The sequence below is a fragment of the Camelus dromedarius genome, chromosome 15 (genome assembly GCF_036321535.1).
Source record: "Camelus dromedarius isolate mCamDro1 chromosome 15, mCamDro1.pat, whole genome shotgun sequence".
NCBI lineage: Eukaryota > Metazoa > Chordata > Mammalia > Artiodactyla > Camelidae > Camelus > Camelus dromedarius.
In genome coordinates this window covers 32,101,699-32,118,078 of record NC_087450.1, presented here as the reverse complement: position 1 = coordinate 32,118,078, position 16,380 = coordinate 32,101,699, and the positions used below count along the sequence as shown (strand labels likewise).

General features: G+C 48.1%; 1 long non-coding RNA gene across 1 annotated transcript in view; it reads left to right on the top strand.

Moving 5' to 3' along the window:
* Positions 1-9,668, top strand: part of LOC135322975 (uncharacterized) — a 38,280-nt gene extending 28,612 nt beyond the window's left edge. Inside the window, exons 2-3 of the long non-coding RNA XR_010384036.1 lie at positions 1,912-1,990; positions 9,630-9,668. This is a non-coding gene — a long non-coding RNA (uncharacterized LOC135322975). The remainder of the gene's footprint in view (positions 1-1,911; positions 1,991-9,629) is intronic.
* Positions 9,669-16,380: the final 6,712 nt, after the last annotated feature.

The following is a 16,380-nucleotide window of genomic DNA, read 5'->3' as shown; positions in this document are numbered from 1 at the left end:
AAATGCAAGGCATTTTTTTCCTAAATGGAAAATAATCCTCCACATGCAGCTACTTAATTCCCATTTGAAATTGCAGTTCCTATCTCCTCTCAGATAGCTCTGCTCTGGTGTCAAAATCTTTCAAGTGTTCATCCACTCTGACTTTGGCTAATCCTGGCACCCAAGCCATTCTTTCTGGGGATAGGCGTGCCCCTGATCATTTGGGACATGCCCCCAAGGCTAACACATGGGGGTCTTGCTCACCAGCAGGCCACCCATCCTGATGTGGCATTTATTACACTCATATTTCTGCAGGTTCTACTGGGCTCAACTGTTCTATAATCCAGAACTTCCTACCAGAGACTTCATTAGGAACCTGACTCAGTTTCCCAAGAAGCCTGTTTTTACCTGTGGCACTGGGAGGAGACACTGTCTAATCTCCCCCAGGGTCCTTTTGAATTCACCTGAGCCAGAGGCCTGAGGTCAGTTCTCTTCATTGGATGTACCTCAGGCTTCCTGGGATGAAGGCAGGGCAGGGGACCCGGGTGGGGAGCAGAGTCACTGCCTGTTTGACTAGGATGGAGTCTGCTAGGGCTTGGGGAACTACGGGGCTGACAGGGAGCTGAGACCAATCTGGGATGAAGGTCGGGGCGGCCAGAAAAGGCCAAGAGACTCTTCCATGGGTGTTCAGTCCTGTGGTTATCCTCCTAAGCACTGAATTATAACACCCCCCGCAGCTTTTCTAACTCACCTAATTTAATCTTGCTAGGATGCAATTACTTACGGGTCTGCTAATTTGGGGCTTAAAAAAAAAACATTAGCTTTTCAGACTTAGGAGCAGCTGGGCTGATGAAAAGCCACAAAGTTGGAGTGGGGAGGGGCAGGAGGTGGCAGCAGCTCACCGGGTGCCTGGTAGACAGCAGTCATTCCAAACTGAGCGATGGGGAGCAGAGACAGACAGGGGAGGCTGGGGCTGCTGGGCAGCAACGAGGCACTTTCAAAGTTTGGTGTTTCACCCAGACGATGACAGGGTGGGAGGAGGGCAGAGAGGTCGCGCAATCCAGGGACGTCTGAGTGACTCAACATCTGAAGTTGGCATCCTGAACTTAGGAAGTTCTTGGGCTAAGGGACCGAAAAGTCTGCATCCTTCCTGGGCCTCAGTTTCCCTTGGACTCAAAGTGTGGAGGGCAATCTTGGATACCCATTGGCCAGGACAAGGAGTAGCTGCTGTCCGGCCCCGTGCCTACTTAGGAAGACAGATACCGTCCAAGGTCCAGTTAGAATAGGTCCAAGGTCAAAGTTTTCTAATTGTATTATTTGGAATCTACAATTCTTTTTTATAAGATGGTGAATTTAAGTTACTCAATGTTAATCATAATTTTGGGAATATAGTTTCTAATGTATGCTTTACCTAAGAATTGTTAATCTGTGGTTTTTTACTTTTTCTGTCAATCTGTAATTAAACTATATGAAAACAAACAAACAAGCAAAAAGAATAAGTTCAAGGTGAGCAGGGCAGAGGATGCCCTTCCAGAATCATCTGTGGGGGGAGGGGGGAGGCGGGAATGTACAATGGCGCCGTGCAGGGCGAGTTAGTCTTTGGAAGGTTAGTCCCCTCTGGAATAGGAAGTGGAATTTGCTTTGTCACCTCAAATCCCAGCTTTGCTTTCACTGTCACTCACTTGAGGGGACCTGGTAAAAACTGGTTGACGTGGGGCCAGACAGTCCAGGGAATCAGCCTACCCTCTGGGACTTGCCACAAAGTCCCCAGTCTCCCCAAATGCTGGGGCTCAGACTGAAACAGAACAGCTCATGGAGATCTCATCACCTGATGTCCATCCCATCCCATCTTCAAAGGGAAGAGTTGTATGGGGTAAAGTAGCCCTAGGTTGTGTTTTAGAATCTATGACTTAAAAAATTTTTTTCTCTCAGGAGATCCCTGAGAAGAGGTCCATGGAGATGTCATCGTCTGATTACAGCCACTTAAGGGATTATATAGAAGACGTGACATGTGAGTTGCCCTCTGGTCACCCAGTCAACAAGGAAGAGACCGAGGTGATGGGGTGAAAAAGGGAGGTGTACAGGGGAGATGGCAGGTCAGGGTCGGTGGGCACTGGTAAGCCCCATAACCCTTGCCCCATCAGAAAGGCCCAAAGAATGAACCAGCTCCCAAACATCCAGAAGCCTGAATCCAAAAGATAACAACTGTTTCTTGCCTAGATCTGGGGATCCCCTCCCAGGCAGGACTCTCCCTGATGATCAACAAAATAGGATTATTTTGTGAAGGTCTGAGAAATCAGATGATGAGTTTTATAATCTCCACTTCTCCCTTGTCTTCCCTTTGTGGAAAGTTCTGTTCATTCCATGTTGATGCAATGGGTGGGTTCGCTGGGAATGGTGCTTTGCTGGTGACACATGGGGCAGGAAGAGCTGGACTGCATGGGGTGGGAGGCTATGAACAAGCCTAGCCTGTGGGTGGAGAGCCACCAAGGTGAGGCGGGGAGGGGACCTTCAGAACTCTACTGAGAACAGAATCAGAGATGGGGGCCAGGAGGCTGAGTGGGGGGAAGGGGTGGGCCCTTCCTCTCAGGTCTCCGCTCCTCCCTCCCTCAGCCCAGCCCTCTCTCCTGAGTCCCTCATTCCTTGCCATTTGTGTCTTAATGATGTGGGGATGGCCAGAGGGGAGCCAGGAGGCTGGCCTCTTGTACAACCTGATAATTGGCTGTAATCTGTGTATGAAATATTTGGAGATGGCCTCCCCATTAACTCCTACCTGGAGAGGAGTCACATCTCCATATACAGGACTTTGGGCCAAGTTCTCCCCTCACCTTTCTGAAGCTCCTGTCATAGCCTGCATTCTCCCAAAGGTGGTTGTAATTGTCCACACCCTGTGTGTTACAGTTTTAACTCACCATAAATTTTTTAAAAATTCATATGCAAAGGGAAAGCCCTCCATTGATGTCTTTGAGTAAAGGTGGGAGTAAAATGCTGACAGAAAGAGGGTCTGTTAGGCAGAGTATGCACGTACTCAGTGTGATCCGAAGAGGGTCTGGCCAAGAATCCCGGGCGTAGGGGTGCAGGGTTGCGGGGCAGGGATTCATGTTATAGGTGTGAATCGACAGCAGTGCCTCTGGTTGCCGTGGAAACAGCACTCAGGTTGTTTAGACGTGGGAGGGCCAGGGGAGGCCTGATACTCTTTCTAGGAGGGGGCAGCAATGAGCCAAGGACAGGTATGTGTGTGAAGCGTCTGGTCTGGAGCTTCTGGGAGTTCAGCCCTGTCTCTGTGTGCTGGCCTCGGAGCGTCGCTCAGAACTGTCTGCTCTCTGGGTGGAAAACCATTCAGGGAGAAGAAGAGGGGCTAAAGACTCTCTTAGGTGTTCAGTGCTGGCGATGCCTGCACAAAGAAAGCCTTTCAGCCCCTGAAGCGTTGCTCGCAGGGCAGAAGGAGGCAGCCTGAAGCAGAACAAGCCCCAGGGAGACCTGATTCAGGCTGGGAGTCGGTGTTGAATGTGGTGCTATGAGCCGAGCCAGTGTTCAGGGACCCACCCGCTCTGCCAGGCCTGACAGACTAGGTGGTTCCATAGCGGATATACTTGGCGGGGGTACCAAGGGGCCCCTCTGTTCCCAGGTATCCCTCCGACGCTGGGCATGCAGCCTGACATCCTGCCATTTGAGTTCCATGCCTTTGTCCTCAGCATCTCCTCCTGAGGCTCTTCCTTCTCGTTGTGGGTTCTCTTAAGGAGGGGGTCCCACATGGAGTCCCTGGGACCTCACTGTGGACTAGTTTATCAAGCACTTCAGCAGGACCAGAGCAGCACAGAGTCTCAGGGAACCTAGAGCTGGGAGAAGGGAGAAGGATGGAGAAATGAGAGGTGAGAGGTTTCAAAGGCAAATGCTCTGACCCTTCCCGTCTGTCCGCCCTCCTGTCTAGGACTGATGGGCAGCTTGGATGTGGCATCAAAGGCATTTCCAATGATTCCTACCCCTCCTCAGTTCCCTGTGCTTGAAGGCCTGACAGTTCAGAAGGCTGAGAGGCAGGTGCTCTGAAAGGGTGCAGGGGCTGCATGGGATACGTTTGTTTTACGATCCCAAGCAGCAGAAGGTGGAGAAAAATGCTGTTTTGGTGCCTTTTCCCGGATGCGGCTGCCTGTCTATTCACGCGCTGGACCCGGGATGCCCAGAGAGTAGAGGTGCCAGGTTAGACATGGGACAGCAGGTCAAATGGGATTTCAGATGAACAGCAAATGATTTTTTAGTGTAAGTATGTCCCGTATATGGCATGGGACATAATTATGATTATTCATTGTTCATCTGAAATTCAAATTTAACTGGGCATCTTATATTGTTAATCACTGAGTTTGGCAACTCAACTTGTGAGTGGCCGGGATTCCAGACGGGGCTTCTGAGAGGGTCAGCAGCGGTTTCTAGCCCTCTCCTTCTCCTCCGCTCCTCCCCACTTCCCCTCTTCTCTACCTCTCTCTCTCTTTCTATCTTCAAGAACAGAAGTTTTAGAGTCAGATCTACCTCGATGCTGTCCTGCTCTAAAATGTACTGGCTGCATGGTCCTGGGCAAGTGACTTTACCTCTTTGAGCTTCAAGTCCCTCAAGTGGGATGGGGATGATATTAGGGCCTCCTGAAGCTGCCGCCAGGGTTAAATGCGGTAATACATGGAAAGGACCCAGAACAGCGTCTGACTTCATAAATCCGGCAAACGGCTGTTGAGTTACCAGCACTCCCCTCAAATTCAGGTGTTTACGTGGACATGTACTGTCTGTTTCCATCCCCATTTGAACCCCAAGGCACACCCTGGCTCCTCTTCCAGCGAAGAAGAGTCTTCTCACACAAAGACATTTGTGAGCAAGGGAAACTTTCCACAGGAGAAACAGGAGGGAAATTAAATCAGGTCAAATCTGGCCTGATACCTGCTTTTGCACAGTGTTCAAGCTAAGGATTATTTTTACCTTTTTAAATGGTTGGGAAAAAATCAAAAGAAGAATAATATTTTGTGACACATGAAAAGTGTATGATTGAAAACTTATGTCCGTACAAACACCTGCATGCACATATTTATAGCAGCTTTATTCCTAATTGCCAAAACTTGGAGCATCCAAGACATCTATCCTTCAGCAGATGAATGCATAAATAAACTGGTACCTTCAGGCAAGGGACTATAATTCAGCCCTAAAAAGAAGTGAGCTTCCAAGCCATGAAAAGACACGGAGGAAACTTCAGTGCACATTACCAAGTGAAAGAAGCCCATCTGGAAAGGTTACCTACTGCCTGATTCCAACTATGCGACATTCTGGAAAAGTAAAAAGATTAGGGGTTTCCGGGGTGGGGGATGGGTGAGCACGGAGGCAGAGCTCAGGATTTTTAGGGCAGTGAAAATAGTCTGTGTGATACTATAGCGGTGGATACAAGCCATTATACATTTGTCCAAACCCACAGAGTGTGCAACACCAAGAGTGAACCCTGATGTAATTAAACTAGGGATGGTGGATGATAATGATGTGTCAGTGTAGGTTCATCAGTTGCAACCGACGTACCACTCTGGTGGGGATGTAGATGGCAGGGGAAGCTCAGTGTATGTGAGGGCAGGGGGTGCATGGGAACTGTCTGTACCACCCCCTCAATTTTGCCATGAACCTTAAACTACTCTAAGAAAATAAAGTCTTAATTTAAAAAAATTATATGAAATAACACATTTTTAATTAGAGCACAGCCACACTCATACTGTCTGTGGCCGCTTTCCCTCTGTAGTGGTAGAGTTAAATCATTGCAAGAGACTGTATGACTCTGGCCCTTTATAGAAAAAGATTGCTGAGCCCTGCTCAGGGAAACAGGGAGATGAACTGTGGCTCACCCTCAGAGCAGGACACCACGCAGCAGTCACACGGGCATCCACAAAGGTACATCTCAGAATATAGCGCTGAATGGGGGAAAAAGGAATTTTCAAAAGGATCCGTAAAATATGGTGCCCATCAGGTGCAATTTTAAGCAGTGTGTATTATTATAGCATATATTATTTACAGATATTTACATAAATAGTAAAAGTTTTTAAAATGCCCTGGAATAATAAACACCAACTTTAGGGCACTGCTTACCTTTGGAGAGGGAAGAAAAGGAAGTGACTAGAGGAGAGTTTTAGCCAATTGTTAACATTTCATTTCTGCTTTTTAAAAAGGGTGACATGAAGTAAAATAAAATATTTGTGTCTTTAATACTAGTGATGGATGCTCGGGTACCTGTTATATGCACATGTAAAGATTATGTGGAAGTGCCTACGAACTATTTCTCTGCAATGTTTTCCCAGTACACCGAGCCATTTTGAGAAAAGAAAAGAGAGATTAAATAACTCACTCATGGTCACCCAGCTGGGAAGAGGCAGATTTGAAGAACCTGGATTTGAACTCAGTCTGTCTGGCCCCAGAGATAAACTCTTAACCACATACTCTATATCTCCGTGAACTTACTGATATAAATGCTCAATAAATGGTCTTTCTCCTTCTGCCTCCCCTACGAGCTTAGAAATAAGAGTAAAGTCCTTTGGCACCTTGGCTCAGCCTCTCTGTCCAGTTCCTGGGTCCTGTCCGTTCCTGTGCAGGAGAGGAGCCCGGCCTGCCCCTGGGGGTTCAGTGACACCCGTGGGGTCCACCAGGAAGCAGTTCAGGATGCCTGGCAAACAGAACATGACAAGATGCCTAAATGTAGCCTTGACATTCTAAAGGGCCAGTACAAAGACAGTGGTCTGGGGTCATGTGGAGGGCATGGGCTCCATATGAATCCCTCAGACTGTGGGACCACCAAAGAAGGTTCCAGAAATGTTGTCTTCCGAATCCTTGTTGAGAAAGAATATTCTCCGCCTCCTGCTCTCCCCATCAGAACGGCACCTACTAACCATTCCTATCACCCTTCCCCTCTCTGAATGGGGAAGTGAGAAACTGGACAGGGAAGGAGTCTTCTGCAGGTGCAGGCTGACCTGGAGTGTGATGTACCCTCCGCACCACACCCAGCTCACCAGGCCACAGCAGCGAGGCCCAGGGCACAAGGGATCAGGGTTCCTGCCCCCATGCCCTTACTTTCCCCAGCTCCCACACTCCTCCCACCTCAGGAAAAGCCTTGTCTTTTGTCTACTTTGTCTGTGCTAGCCATCCATAAAGTCCATTTTCAAGCCCACCTCTTCCAGGAAGGCTGCCCAAATTCCCAGCCCACCATGCCTCTCCCTGCGGAACTCCTCCATCCTCCAATATTTCCTATCCAGAGTCTCCCGGGCTCCTGAGGCGCTGCTTTGTTACTCTTTCACGTCCGCTCCTTTGATCTGTGTGTGATCTGAGCTCAGGGTCTTTGCCTCTTCTGTACTTTCCTGTGATACCGAGCACGATGCCAGGCACACAGGAAGCATTTATTAAGTATTTGTGAATAAGCCAACGAATGAATAAACGAACGATGCATATTTGAAGAAGCTCCTGGAATTCTGCTCCTAAGGAGGAAGAGAGCCCCAAGCTAGGTCAGGCAAAAGCAGGTCCTGCCCCTCCCCCCTGGTCTGGCTTTAGGGAGACCTCAGACACTCTTGGTGTGGGGGGCAGTGGCTTGCCTGGTCCCTGGCCTTGGGAGACGGGGAAGAGAGAGGGAGGCGCAGTGCCCAGCCCAGGTGCCAACGGGGTGGGTGCTGGGGTCCCTGAGGGGGGACCTTGGCATTCGCCTCCCTTATATTTTTGTTTATTTTTCCGTTTGTGCCCAATTACCTCAGACAATGCCCCACACAGGCTAAGAAATATGAAAACAGCTAAAAGAAGAAATAAAGCAAATGCAAAAAACAGGGAAAAGAGGGTAAACAAAGAGAGAATTCACCTTTCATTCGCCTGCAAAGTCCTCCGATGGGGAATGAAGTTAAGACACAAAAGCTTTGCGACAACAACATTGTGGGGGAAGGCACAAGAGGGAAGCTGAACAGCCATTAAAGCAATTAAGAAAAGATTAAGGTCGCTGGTGGTGGAGAGACAGAGAGACCCATTAATCAATAGGCCAGAAATCGCAGCAGGCTACAAAATTATAAGACCAGGCAAACTGGAGAACACACAGGCTTACCTCTACCAAGATGCCTGAGGAACTCAAAAGCAGAAACATTATATTCATTTCTCAGGCTTGGGGGAAAAAAACCGCTTCTTGGGGGAACCCTGTCCTTTTAAAAGCTAATGGGGCATCCTGAGGTGGGGGTGAGATCCACCTGGATTCCAAGGCAAATTCTAAAGCCTCATGGTCTAAAGAAAAATTCGTCATAATGCATGATACTGATGCCAGTGTGACTGCATTGGAGGGAACATCACAGCAGAAACCCATGTGATGACATCAGGAAGGGTCTTAAAACTCCCTGGGGGGTGGGTTACATGATTGTTGGCAAATACGTGCTGCCCTTTCTAGGAAGACCTACATCCCTGCCCTGTTGGCAGTCGGCTTGGCTGTGTGACTTGCTCTGGCAGGTGAAACATGTGTCACTTCCCAGCAGAAGTTTAAACAGCCAGCACACTCTTTGCCCTGTGCTTTTCTCCCTTTGCTACAACAAACCCAGAATGTTCTAGATAGAGGCTATGATTTCATTCTGGGTCCCACAGTGAAGCCACCATGAGGCCAAGACTCAGCTGAATGGCAGAGAACGTATATTGTGAGCAAGAAATAAACTTTATCTTTTGAGCCTACTGAGAAATGGGGGGCGGGGTGTGTTGTAACAAAGCCTATCGTCATTGATACATTTCCTTACAATGTGTCACTGCTGCATGGAACCTTCAGTGGCTCCCCACTTCTTACAGGATAAGTCTCAAACTTTTGGTCCTGACATCAAGCCCTTCCCCTGTCCCCACTCATCATAGTGTTCACCATTCCTTAGATGTGCCTCACAGCCTTGCCTGACTGCTTTCCTTGCTCTGCCCCATATACCTTCTTGGACGGGTTTGGATGAAGGTCTCCTGGATTAAGGGATCTGAATTACTCAGGCCTCTGATCACACCCTCTCTGCTACTTCCTCTGTGAAGCCATTTCTGATCACCCTAGCTCAAAGCCATCTCTGGACAGACCACTCTAGCTTATGATCTGTATCATTCAAACGACACTTAATAGATACGTAGTGCTTGCTGAGTGTCAGGTACTGTAGTCATAGCTTAAGATATATTAGCATACTTCATTCTCACATGACCCTATTATTCCCATTTTACAGATGAGGAAATAGAGACAAAAAAAAGTAAATTCATACAGCCTGCAAGCTCAGGATGGGAATTTAAACCCAGACACTTGCTCATAACCTCTTCAGCCCACTGCCCTGCGTTCTTCTGCAGCACCTTGCACGTGGCCTGTGTTGCCTCCCCAACAAGATGCTAGAGCCCTGGAAGGCAGGGAGCCTTTCTAGACCTGTTATCTTCCCTGGCATCGAGCCCCACAGCTGGCCCACTAGCTCCCTGCCAGGATCTGCTAGTTGATTGAAAATTCTATGGGTCACTTCATTTCATCCATTTCTTTGCCCCCAGGGAGAATAGAAGCAAAGTCATCTCAGAGAAAACGTCTTCCCTAGAAGACCTGTTATGCTGTAGGGGAGGATTCCTGATGTCTGGCTCAGGTCTCTCCTGCTGCAACGTTGACTTGTTTTCCTTTGTTTCAGGCTTTCATGAAGATGGATAGCAGAGGAGCAGCTCTTAAGGTAATAACTATTATTATTATTATTATTATTTTATTAATCATTATTTAGATTATTATTTTATTAACTCCTTCCTTATTTGAACTCTGCCTAGTTCTCTAAAAATATATGATGGCTAATAACGGACCATAAAATACAACAGAAGACACACAAAAAGTGAGAAAGGATGCCCCAAACACACTGTTAAATAAAGAGAAAGCACATTGCAGAATATTATTAAAATTTAAAAAAATAGATCTGAACTAATTTTAAGATAGCGGTTACTGCTAGGATTGGGGGGGGGCAGGAAACAGCCCAGAGGACGATGGGCATTTCTACTTTATGTGTAATGTTTTATTGACTCAAAGCAAATATAACAAAATATTAACAGTTGTCAATTTTGTATGGCAAGTACCAGGCATAGCATTATTTTATGTGCTTTTCAGAATATTAAAAGTTTTGGAAGTTTAAGAAAAAGAGAAAAGTAGAAAAAAAAGATTTGGAAGACTATCTTAGAGTTGTATTTACTTGCTCTAGGGAGCCACTGATTTATCTCTAAGCTCCCTACAAGGCAATATAAAAAAAGGAGCCAGGTCAATTCTGTCGTTCACAGTGTCATGAGAGTGTTCCCAGGTGAAAACAAATCTAGGCTTTGGAGGAGCCTGGAACCTGGTACTGAGAACCCCAGAAGTTATGCTGGTTCCAGTGGGTTACAGCAGGGGTTTGGGAGTCTGGGAGTGTGCGTGTGTGATTGTGGGGGCAGAGCTTCTGTTACAAATCTGCATACATGTAGCTCTTTACCCAAACTGTACGAGTGACTCAGGTAGGGGCCACTGAGTTCTGCTGCGGTGAGAGATCATGAGCAGTCTCCTGGTGACAGCCTTGCCGCCAGCCAGTGACTTTTAAAAATGGCATCCCCAGGCCCCGTTCATAAAGCAGTTCCTTCAGGAGCCCCACTGCTGTAAGGCAGGCCCCAGCTCTCTGCCCACCTGGCCTGGCCCAGGGATGGGTTTTCAAGCCCCTGGACAAGTCAAAGGGCCACATGTCCTTAAAGCAAAGAAATGCCAGCTACTCCTGCCCCTGGCCAAGGCTGCGACAAATGCAGGGAGGAGGTGAGGTGGGGACTGTGCTGCCCACAGGCGCCCAGGAAGGTCCCCAGTGTCTTCTTCCCCTTGTGAGGTAACAGCGACCAGGCTGGCAGCAGAGGAGCCCGGGCACTGGGCTCTCTAGACGGCCATCCCTCCTCTTCTGCGGGTGCACCCAGGGGGACTCGCTGTTCTGCCAGGGTTTTCCTCAGAAAGCATTTGGAATCGGCTCCAGCACACAAAAACAGTGATACAGGCACCAGGGTCAGCTCCAGGGGGTGTGCCCAGGAGTGTAGCCTACAAAACGTTTGAGGCAGGTGTAACCAAATCTCCAGCCCCCACCACCCCCTGCCAAAAAAGAATTCAAGAATGTTTGCCCATACTGCCCACACTTCCTGCTCTGTCCCCTGGATGCACTGCTTGGGAGCCGAGCGAGCTCCATCGTAAGCCCACGGAGTCTGAGGCTGACAGTTTACAGTCAGTTAATGTGGCTCTTGGAAGTCTCTCTCTTTTCCTCCCTTAGGGCAATAATTAGCAAAGAGAACCGATTGCATGTTCGGGCCTCTCCAGAACACTTACTCTCTGACAGCCATACTTCGGAGCAAAGGTCCTGGAGCCAGAATCCAGGCCCGCCACTTGGTAAGTGGCACATTCCTTCAACTTGCTACGTCCTCATCTGCAAAGTAGAAATAATGTTAATGATGCACTGGTGGCACTGGGTTGTTGTGGGAAAATGCCTTTGAGCGCTTGTGCCGATTATAAATGTTAGTTACTATTGTGATTTGGGGGGTGATAGTGGCATTTCTTTTTTAAAATTTTTTTTTATTTAAGTATAGTTGATTTACAATTAGATTCAGGTGTACAGCAAAGTGATTAAGTTATATATTTACATACACATATATATTTTTTCTTTTTAAATTCTTTCCCATTATATGTTATTACAAGATACTGAATATAGTTCCTTGTGCTAGACAGTAGGTCCTTGTTGTTTATCTGTTTTATATATAGTAACGTGTGTCTCTTAATCCCCAGCCCCTAATTTATCCTTCCCCGCTCTTTCCCCTCTGGTAACCACAGTTTGTTTTCTACGTGATGGTGGCATTTCTACCTGTAAATTCTCCCCCTGCCTTCTATCCTCCAGACAGGATGTCCTCAGTTCCTTTGTGACTTGATCCTCCACTGCTCAAAATGCTTTAAGGGGTCTGATACTGAGCAGTGAACTGTCCCACCTTCTCAGGGCAATGCAAGCTCACACATATTCTACTTCAGTCTGGGCCTCGAGACAGTTTCCTGGGTCAGATGGTTTGAAGGGTTCTGAGGTGTGTATCACTGAGTGTCGGTTTCATAGTGACAGCCCTGGACCCCAAGCCCTGCAGCTGCCTTCTGGGGAGGGCATCCCCTTCCTCTCTCCCCCAACCCCCTCTGCCATCTCCAGGGGAGATCGAAGATTGGAATTCAGCTCACCCTGAAGGATGGGCCTTGAGAAATGTTCTCTCAGCTCTTGCTTTGAGGAGAGGGTCTGTGAGCTGAGCGCTGGTGGTTGTCTTGGTCAAGTTCTGTGGGACAAGTCATCTCTGAGGTAATCAGAGAGACTCATTGGGAGTGCCTAGGGACCCTCGCTAAACTCCCTGCCTCCCACAGCTGGGTTGCCCTCATTAGCATGCTGGCACCGAGGGCCCCTGGGAGCCACATTGTACGGATTATCCAGAGCTAAGAGATATCCCCAAATTCACAGTCACAGTCTCCAGGAATAAAAGAGAGCTGGAAATTTGGTGGGTAGAAAGGGACCCTGACTACCAGACAAGCAAATGTTACTCATATTCCAGTGTAAAGATTCTCCAACTTTTCTGTCTCTGGACCCCTTTTCACTCCTAAACATGATTGAGGACTCCAAAGAACTTTTATTTCTGTGGGTTGTAGCTGTTGATATTTATGGTATTAGAAATTAAAACTGAGAAATGTTTCAAAAATTCATTTATGTATAAAATCACCCTAAAAAGCCCATTACATGTTAGCACACACAGCATATTTTTATGAGAAATGGCAATGTTTTCCAAGGCAAAATGAATCAACAAGAAGAGTGGCATTGTTTTGCATTTTTGCAAATCCCTTTAGTGTCTGGCTTAATAGAAGACAGCTGGATTCTTGCCTCTGCTTCTGCATTCAGTCTTTTGTGATATTACACATTATGTAGCTTCAGGAAGATGCCAGTGTGCACTCCTGAGAGAATAAGAGTGAAAAAGGCAAATCGTATCTTAGCATTATTTTGAAAATAATTTTGACCTAGGGATCTCCGAACCACACTTTGAGAACTATTGTTCTAGTGAACAATGGAAATAACCCTTCTAAGGTTCCAGAAGCTCCTTTTAACTTTGTGGCTTCTCTCCTTTTTACTCTTTGCCTAACCCTGGTCTGTATTTTAGCACCTTCCCAGATTAAAAACCCTACCAATGTGCCAGGCACTGTGCTAAATGCTATAGAGACACAAAGAAGAAAAAGCCAAACGCTGGGCCTGGAGATCAGTACTGCATCACCGCAGGCTCAGAGGACGTGGGGCTCAGCCTGCAAGTTAAGGAGAGGCCAGGGCCCCTTCCAGGGTGGGGCCGAGAGACACGTACAACACGGTTAAAGAGCCCAACAGCGCTGGCGATGATGTGCTGAGTGGGCTGAAGCAATCAGGAAAGTCTTCATGGAGGAGGTGGGATTAAGGGGCTAATTCGATCTTCCTAGCACCTCGCAGCCTGAGAGAAGGGCGGGGCTGAGTGGTAGTTAACATGAGACAGAGAAAGGAAACTGACCTGTTGGATGAAGGTGCTGGGAAAGAAATCTTAGCTGGGAGCAAGAGGGCAGGGGTCAAAGGCAGATCTCCTGCATCTGGGGCCCCTGCATTCTCCAGGGTGTGAACTCTGGCCTATTGTGGATGGGCAGATCTTCATTGGGACCTCCTAGCAGCTCCCCAGGTGCCTCCCTGCCATGAAAATCAGGGCCGTGAGGACTCTCAGGATCCAGCATCGGGTTGGGCCCCTCACCCCTGGGTTCTGGAGGCCACGTGCCCTCAGGGGCCTGCCTGGGGCTTTCTCACCTTCTTCTCTGACCCAGTTAGCACAGTCCTGTGGCCGGTACCAGGCTCCTTGGTTCTACATTTAAGGCCAGCATTCTTTTCACTGCACTACTCGCTTCCTTGGATAGCTGTGGAACTAGAAAGAGAGAGGAAAGAGAAAGAAGGGAGGAAGGCAGAAAGATGAGAAAAAGAAATGAAAAGAAAAAGAAATAATACAGTTAGACAAGAATAATCTTTAAGTCCTTTCTGGCTCGGGAGTTCAACAAATCTCGTTTACGGCGTGCTAAGTGCCAGCCCAGTGCTCTGGCAAAGCTCTTGGTCATCCCATCCTAAGTGAAGTGTGTGTAGATGAGGCAGCTCCCTTGGCAGACCTTCCACTGCATTAGCCTCCAGAGGAGCGGAGACTCCAGAGATGCTGCTAAGGCTCCAGCATTTTCCGAAAACGCAGCCGGGAAAGCTTGAAAACTTCTCTGCAGTGATGCGAGATCCAGAAGTCGAGATCCTTCCTTACCCCAGTGAGACTGTGAACCTCTCCCTCATTGTCCTTTCTCTTTCTGCTGCTTCATCCTCGCATCCCCCAGAATCAGGCATGACCCCCAGGTGGAGAGAAGGACCCGTATCAGCCCTTCCACGTCTCCTGGTACAAGGTCCAGGGGCACCTGTTGTCGAACGAGTGGTTAGTGGTACATAAAGCAGCGCGATCATGTAGGATGTGTAGGAGTGATTGCGTCAGGCGAGTGTGGGGAGGTGGGGGATTAATGAATTAGGGACCAAATAGGAGTGGATGGAGACTGCAGAAGGCCGGAATGAAGCTGATTGACGATCTACTCCCCATAGATCAACCACCTTCCCGTGGAGACTGAAGTCTGTGTGGACCACAATATGCAGATTGGCGGGGAAGCCATTCTCCTCACAAGCTGGAGAGAGCCCCTGTTTGGGGGCGCCAGATAAGAAAGCAGCTTCAAGGGAGAAATAGATCAAGGGAACAGTAGGGGCCATTTGCTTTTCTACCTTGTTCCTCTTTCTCCAGGTGCTGTGGTCTCTGATTGGCTCTGTGTCTTGCTGGGTGATTTAACAGATTTTTTTTTTTAACTTACTGACAAGGAAGCTCCAAACTTCCAATAAACCTGCCGGGAACCAAGGAAGGAGCCACAAGGGTGTTTGTGAAAGCGTAGCTCTCTGGGGAAGCTGCAAAGATTTGTGCGTTAATAATTCTCTTTCCAGTCCTGCTGCAGTCTGGCCAGCTCTGACTTACCCCAGAGGGTAGTGGGACTTCAGCCAGAGGAGGAAGTTAGGGTGCAACCCGGATGGGAGGCAGGAACAATGGCCTGAGCCTCGGTCATTTTTGGGAGCCTAAACCCCGGGAGTGGAGCCGAGCCACGTCTGGGGAGGCCCGCAGTCCTGGGCCCATGTTGCTGGAGGACCCACTTGTTCTTCTGCCCATCAGATGCTTTTACAAAGGAGACTCGGGTCCAGGGGAGAGCCATGACTTGCTACGGGTGGAGCCGATTCCCCTGTCCACAGCCTCCTCCTCCCACACATGTGGTCCTGCTGTTCTGTGGGAGCAGAGGTGATGCGGCGTGTTGCCATGAATGCGGGGAAACGGGCCTTCTCATACACGGCTGTAGCAGTATGGATCAGTAACCTTGGCGGCACACCCGATAAAGCCTTCAAGAAGTATGTGCTTTATCTGGGCAATTGCACGTCTTGGAATGTATCAACAGGAAATAAAATTAGTGTTCAAACGTGAAAGTATAAGGATTTGCTTTTTGCACTGTTTTTTATAACAGCATCAGAACTGGAGAAGCCTTAATCGTTCACTGATGGGGTAGGTTAATAAATGAGGGTTCCGAATGATGCTGTGGGCCCATGTATATCACCAGGGACATATATTCACAGCATAGTGTTAGATTTTAAGTGGCAGATTACAAAAGAGTGGTACACACTATGAGTCCTTTAAATAAACATCACATATATGCACGAGAACAGTCTAAAAGGATATATAGCAAAATGTTGACAGTGGTCATCCAGCAAGAGGGGCTTCAGGTGGTTCTTTTTGCTTATTGGACTTCCTAAATGTTGTATAATGAGTATATACTTGAGCAAATTTTTCAAAGGACAAGGTGAGAAGAACTGGGTGGGCGGCTGCAGGTGGGCCAAGGACGGTTCCATTACCAGTCAGGTTCTAGCTCAGCTGTTTCTCATTGTCAAGTGCAGCAAAGTAGGAGCGATGCCACCTTCCAGAAAGATCATCAGGAGACAAAACCTAACACAGCAGAAGCAGCCCAGATAGAGGGTCCACCCCAGCTAAAGAAAGCCTTCGGGGTATATGAGGTCTCAGAGCCCCCCTATTCTTCTAAAATGAGAAAAAGCCCACCATGGCAGGGGCCCTGAAGTCACCTGTCCCCCTGCCTTCAGGGGAAGCCCTCCCAGTGCCTCATCATGCTGCCCAGGTGATGGGTAGGGGCCATGTGAGAACAGCAGGTAGTTAGAATAAATTGCATAACCTAAATTTGTCTGATGTTACAGTAGAGAAAGTCTTTGATGAAGCTGGTAAACATTAAAAATTTTCTGAATACAAAATGCCCCC